This window comes from Melanerpes formicivorus, unplaced genomic scaffold (assembly GCF_026170545.1).
Source record: "Melanerpes formicivorus ecotype bairdi unplaced genomic scaffold, bMelFor1.0.p_v2 SCAF_156, whole genome shotgun sequence".
Lineage (NCBI taxonomy): Eukaryota > Metazoa > Chordata > Aves > Piciformes > Picidae > Melanerpes > Melanerpes formicivorus.
In genome coordinates, this window is record NW_027142508.1 from 731,146 (window position 1) to 736,519 (window position 5,374).

Sequence of the window (5,374 nt, forward strand, 5' to 3'; positions counted from 1 at the left end):
TTATTTTTTCCTTTATTTGTGTGTGTGTGTTTGTTAAATTTGTTTGTTCATTTATATATAGTTTTTCCTAGTGATGAGAGGAATTATATCAAATCATACAGTATTAAAGTGGCAACCTCTAGCTTTAATTTAGGTATATATGGGCAGAGACATCTACATAATTGCATATATCTTGGCAAAGTGTCAAAAGTTTAATCAGTGTCTATTAGATTGAAGTGAAGACAAATGTTCATTTTGAGAAGAAATTGAAGTCATAAGCATTGGTTGATATTTCTCAGGACTGAATCATGAGTGAATCTAGTGTTCACTGCTTCAGGGAAAATAATTTTTATTATAGAAAATCAATAAAATGGCTTGTCCATTTGATAATATTTGTTGAACAATAGGATATAAATACAAGTTATGATTTACACATGGAAATACTAAAGAATGAATCATTTCTCATAGTTGACTCAATGATTGTATTGATCCTAGTGGAATTGTACCATGTGAGGAGATACCTGGCAGTTGAATTTGTACCATTAGAGCATCTGTTTCTTGTAGTGCTAGAAGTTCTTTAATTATTTGGGGTTTTAGTCTTGCAAAATTGTTCTGCACACCAGGCAACTTTGGGAGTAAGAGCAGTCTGTCTTTCATAGTCTATTTGTTTATTTGAGCTATTGTTTTTTTGTCTACTTATGACAATTATTATTCTTATAGTGAATGAGCACTGAATACATTATATTCTAACCCTTAGAGCTTTATACATCCCAGGTTTTATCAGTAAAGTTGCAAACAAGTCAAATTTGCATATTACACCATTGCAAGTAATCCAGCTTGATTGTTTAAATTATTTGTGCAACTATAGTACATGTTCTTACGATTTTGTTTACTTGTAAAATTTTGCCATATAAAATCAAAAGGACTATTTAAGTTTATAAATGTGGGGAAATTATATTATGAACATGACATTGTAATTTAGCGACAGACATTATATTGTAACAATGAAATGGCCCACAGCCAGTGAAATTTTTTTGTGCAGATGGTCCCTGCACCTGCAAGCTATTGGAAGGTACAATTTTTTGAAAGCCATGCTTAGATCTCATGAGAAGACCTTTTTGAATGTTAATGTCCAAAACTTCTGGCTTGTAGAAATCATTTTACTATAAGGAGACTCTCTAAGAAAAGTGAGCACTGCAGAAAACTGCATTGCTATAAGTATGGTATAAGATGTGAAGATAATTAAGAAATTGGATGAATTAAAAAAGAAAATATCTCAAATATTACAGTGGTTTACATATTACACCATCACTGATACCTCTTCATATTGGATTCAACATGGCTGTTTCACGTGCCGAAATAGCTCAGTTGGGAGAGCGTTAGACTGAAGATCTAAAGGTCCCTGGTTCGATCCCGGGTTTCGGCAGATGTTTTAACACATCCAAGTGCCAGGCTCTGTACATTTGCCACAGCAGCCCCATGCAGTGCTACAGGCTGAGGTCAGAGTGGCCAGGCAGAGAGGGAGCTGGGGTTGTTTAGCCTGGAGAAGAAGGAGGCTCAGGGGAGACCTTATTGCTCTCTACAACTACCGGAAGGGAAATTGTGGACAGGCTGAGGTTGGTCTGAACACTGAAGGTGTTTAGGAGGAGACTGGATGGTGCCATGGCTTAGTTGATTAGGTGGTGTTGGATGATGGGTTGGACACAATGATCTTGAAAGTCTCTTCCCACCAGGTCTAGTCTATTCTATTCTATTCTATTCTATACCATGATACTGCTGTGGATGTGCAATAGCACATGAACTCATTTGGCACAAGTACCAGTTGTTACATCAGAGCATTTACAGTGAGGAAAATCATGCCCTTAATTTATGTCATAAAAATGTTGTTGTTACATGATGTTGTTTCTATATTGTGCTGGGTTGAGGCAGGCACCCGTCCCCACCACGGGCCGAAATAAACACTCAGACAAATGAATTGCAAAAGTGATGGAAAGTTTAAATCGAAAGCAGTGAATGTGTACAGAAAAGGCAAAAGCACAGTGACAAAGAAAGATCCCAAAACAAACCCAGAGAGATCCCATCCCCACCTGAGGGTATACCCAAGACCCCCAGGGCTCCTTCTTCCCCCCCTCCTCCACTGCTAGGCTAGTCTCAGCTGGCCAGATCTGAGACTGCCCATCCCCCCATGGCCTTGTGCCTAGCCAGGCCCAGAGCCAGGAGACATCTCCCCCAGTTACTGGCTGAAGGAGGAGGAAGAAAGAGGAAGTGCTAGACCCCATGCTGGATCTTATAATGGTGCAAAGAATTGTGGTAAGAAATACATAATTTCCTGTGTCCACCCCTCTGGGCTGGACTCCTGGACACAAGAAGTAAACACAGCAGGAGGCACCCAGCTCAAACTGCAACATATATGAATAATGTTATTTAAAACATACAAATATAGTTTATAAAATTATCAAATATATGCACTCCCATTTTAAAATTATGGGTAGAATATTCACCTATACTTCATACTCAGTTATCCCATATATTCCCAATGAGAATGACTGTTTCATATGTGATGCCTGTATAATAGCATGAAAATATTAGCAAAAGTAGTAACTGATCCTTCTAACATTGTCACAATCACAAGGTGATTTACTAATTCAAGAAAGGATTCCCTCACTACCAAATTTCTGCTCTATTAAAATAATTATAATTGCTTTTCATAGTACTTTGCAAATGCTTCAAATGAGCTAATTTCTAATTATCATTTTCACTTTGAATCTTAGTGTGTTTTATTCATATATCTTAAAGTTTCATAGTTTCATTCAGGGTTGGAAGGGACCACATGGATCATCTAGTTCCAACCCCCCTGCCATGGGCAGGGACACCCCACACTAGATCAGGCTGGACAGAGCCTCATCCAGCCTGCTCTTAAACACCTCCAGGGACGGGGCCTCGACCACGTCCCTTGACAACACATTCCAGGGTTTCACCACTCTCATGGTGAAGAACCTCCTCCTCACATCTAGCCTGAATGTCCCCACCTCCAGCTTCATTCCATTCCCCCTAGTCCCATCACTACCTGAGATCCTGAGAAGTCCTTCCCCAGCCTTCCTGTAGGCTCCCTTCAGATACTGGAAGGCCACAATTAGGTCACCTCGGAGCCTTCTCTTCTTCAGACTGAACAGCCCCAACTCCTTCAGTCTGTCCTCATAGGAGAGGTGCTCCAGCCCTCTGATCATCCTTGTGGCCCTTCTCTGGACACGTTCCAGCACCTCCACATCCCTCTTGTAATAGGGGCTCCAGAACTGGATGCAGTACTCCAGGTGGGTTCTCACCAGGGCTGAGTAGAGGGGGAGGATCGCCTCCCTCGACCTGCTAGCCACACTTCTCCTGATGCAGCCCAGGATCTGATTGGCTTTGCGGGCTGCAAGTGCACATTGAGAGCTCATGTTGAGCGTTTTGTCCACCAGCACCCCCAAGTCTCTCTCCTCAGGGCTACTTTCCAGCCAGTCACTGCCCAGCCTGGATTTGTGCCTGGGATTGCCTCGACCCAGATGAAGGACCCTGCACTTGCTCTTATTGAACTTCATGAGGTTGGCTTGTGCCCACCTCTCCAGCCTGTCAAGGTCCCTCTGGATGGCCTCCCTTCTCTCCAGCGTGTCTGCTGCACCACACAGCTTGGTGTCATCAGCAAACTTGCTGAGGGTGCACTCAAAACTTGCTGAGGGTGCACTCAAGTTCTTGGAAATTAAGGCTCTTAGGTGGGTAGTTTTCAAGTTTTTTGGTAATATTATGATTTTCACTCCCTAGGCAAAGAATGCAGCTCTAGTTTTGTAAGAAAGATTAACATTCTGCTCTGAGAAAGTTACTTGTCATTCACAGTTCAAGTGGAACACCTAACAGAACACAAAATGACAGAAAGAAAATAAAAAATTAAATACAGCCACTGAAAATCATCAGTCAGATCCAAAACACAATGGACTGAGCTTTGTTTGTTAGATCAAAAAGAAGGTCTAGAGCAATGAGGACTCTGAAGAATTTGAGATGATCTTGCTACATATGATCAAGTATTTTTCAAACTGCTTGAAGGAAAGATTCATGGAACAGCATAAGCATTAGATAACATAGAGGTAACAGCAGTCAAAATAATGAGAAATTATCTCTGAAAGGTTTGCAAGCTGCTCTTACAGACCAAGTCACTAGGACAAATTTTATGAGATGTATTCCAATGTAGTGGGAGTAGAATAGCACTGTTCCTATCATCATGAGTTTCAGAACTTTTCAGCAAGAACTTGGACCAATTACTGAAGATGAAATTTCTGTGAGCAATAGTAAATAGTCTGATGTTGAAAGCATGAACAAACTGAATATATCTCATTCAACAAACAGAATTGAAAACTCATCTATGTATTTTAAGTCTAATAATAAAAAATACATTTAGATACAAGTATTTGATTCTTTTGAATAATGAATTGCAAACATATTGGGACATTTGAGTTTATCTTTCTAAATGGCTGAAGTACAGTTGCAATTTAATTACATTTAGTTTGGATGTTTCATGCATTTTTTTCTTTTTTTCATTTATTTCAGTCTTCTTGTCAGCAGCCTTCAACAAAGGTAGTGAAAAGATATGTGCTCCTGTGCAGCCTGTCCTAGGTAGGCTTTGGCAGGGAGGTTGGACTCAATGATCTCTGAAGTTCTATCTAACCACCAGCATTCTGTAATTCTGTGATTTCTGACCTCATAGCTCCATAATCTATGTTGTGACTCCCTGAATTGTAATAATAGTGGTTTGGCATTTATTTATTTTATTTTATTTTATCAAATTGAGCTTACTGATTTGTGATTAACAAAAAAACATAGAAGATAATTGTATTCTCATAGATTTATATTATGAAGAATGAAATGTCAAGGGAAGGAAATTTTCTTTACTTTTATTTTCTTCTTTTTTTTTTTTTTCTTTTTAGTTTTTCTGATCACATTTGCACAAATCTAACACATAATTGGAAGTACCATGTGAGAACTTCTTCTATAAAACTTAGAGAATCACAGAATATATTTGGTTGGAAGACACCTGCAAGAGCATCCAGTCCAACCTTCAAAGTACCACTGCAAGGTCAACACTAAACCATGTCTCTAAGCACCATCTCCACACACTGTTTAAACACCTCCAGGAATGCTGATTCCACTTCTGCCCTGGACAGACTATTCCAATGTTCCATAACTCTTGCAGTGAAGAAATATTTCCTAATATCCAGGCTAAACCTCCTCTAATGCAGCTTGCATCTATTTCTTCTAGTCCCGTTACTTGGTATGAGGGAAAAGAAGCTATCCTCTTTCATGTTTCAGCAGTCACTTCCCTGTTCCTGCTGGCCACAGTGTTTCTAATGCAAGCTAATAGTGTCTG

The 5,374-nt window shown here is 39.6% G+C and overlaps 1 non-coding gene across 1 annotated transcript; it reads left to right on the forward strand.

The window, feature by feature from the left end:
* The first annotated feature begins 1,332 nt into the window (after window positions 1–1,332).
* On the forward strand, window positions 1,333–1,405 carry TRNAF-GAA (transfer RNA phenylalanine (anticodon GAA)). Its single transcript has one exon. It is a non-coding gene; the product is annotated as a tRNA-Phe (tRNA).
* Window positions 1,406–5,374: the final 3,969 nt, after the last annotated feature.